The sequence below is a fragment of the Phalaenopsis equestris genome, unplaced genomic scaffold (genome assembly GCF_001263595.1).
Source record: "Phalaenopsis equestris unplaced genomic scaffold, ASM126359v1 Scaffold212388, whole genome shotgun sequence".
NCBI classification, from domain to species: domain Eukaryota; kingdom Viridiplantae; phylum Streptophyta; class Magnoliopsida; order Asparagales; family Orchidaceae; genus Phalaenopsis; species Phalaenopsis equestris.
Window position 1 is genome coordinate 8,202 of NW_018231321.1, and position 1,043 is coordinate 9,244.

Genomic DNA, 1,043 nt, shown 5'->3' on the forward strand with positions numbered 1-1,043 from the left:
GTTTTTTAGAAATTCCACTGCCTAGAGATCTAAAAATGTAACTGCTCATTTTCTTATAATATAATTTAGGTAGAGATAAAGATATTAGACAAATAGCTTAAAATAGAGATTTTAATAAGTTAGAATCTTCCTATGGAAGATAAAAAATTGTGCTTTCAACTGACATTCCAATGATTAAGTTTATCAATTTTTTCCTTAACTAAGGTTCATGAATGTATGAGAGGAATTCCAAGGTATTTTTAAAGAGATTGATTTACATTTGAGATTAAAAAATTCATACAAAAAAGCTATAATTAACTACAATTTTAGAAAAGCAAATCATAAACTTGTTAAGATTAAGCATATAAGGTTATACATATTCATGGGAGATGAGTTGAAATTCCAACTTAGGAATAACTATCATTGATAACTTTAGAAAATATCCCTACCAGTTGCAAAAAACAAAAAAAAAGGAAGAAGATAAGGTAGCCATATCTTAAGCTATCATGGATTTGAAAATATTCATGAAGCTAACAAGTGAAAAAACTGATGAAACTCACCATTAATGATAAAAAATAAAAACAAACATTTGAAATGCAATTCTCAATCCACAAGACATGTTTGTTATAAATACTTTTTATCATGTTTTGAGAAGGTAGAATTTGATAATGATTGGCGACGTCAGATCGATGGTGGTCGACGGTGGTTGACGGTGATCGATGGAGTTCGACGGTGGTTGGCGGGTGGCGGTGATCGAAAACGGTCTGCGATGGTCGAAAAAGGTCAGTGATGGTCGAAGACGATTGACATTGATCAATGAAGATCGGTGGTGGTCGACGACAGTTGACGGTGGTGGTGTTTGACTTCAGCTCCTCGAATCTTGAAGCTCTTCTTTAAATCTTAAGCTCTCCTCCACTTTATGAGAGGAGTGAGACTTTATTTATAATATTTTGAGTGTAATTAATGCATAAATATGAATCACTTTGATCAGATGAATATTTGAGTGCCTTAACGATGTCGAAATTGAGCAATCTTGGGCTCGCTGAATTTATTTGATCAAGACG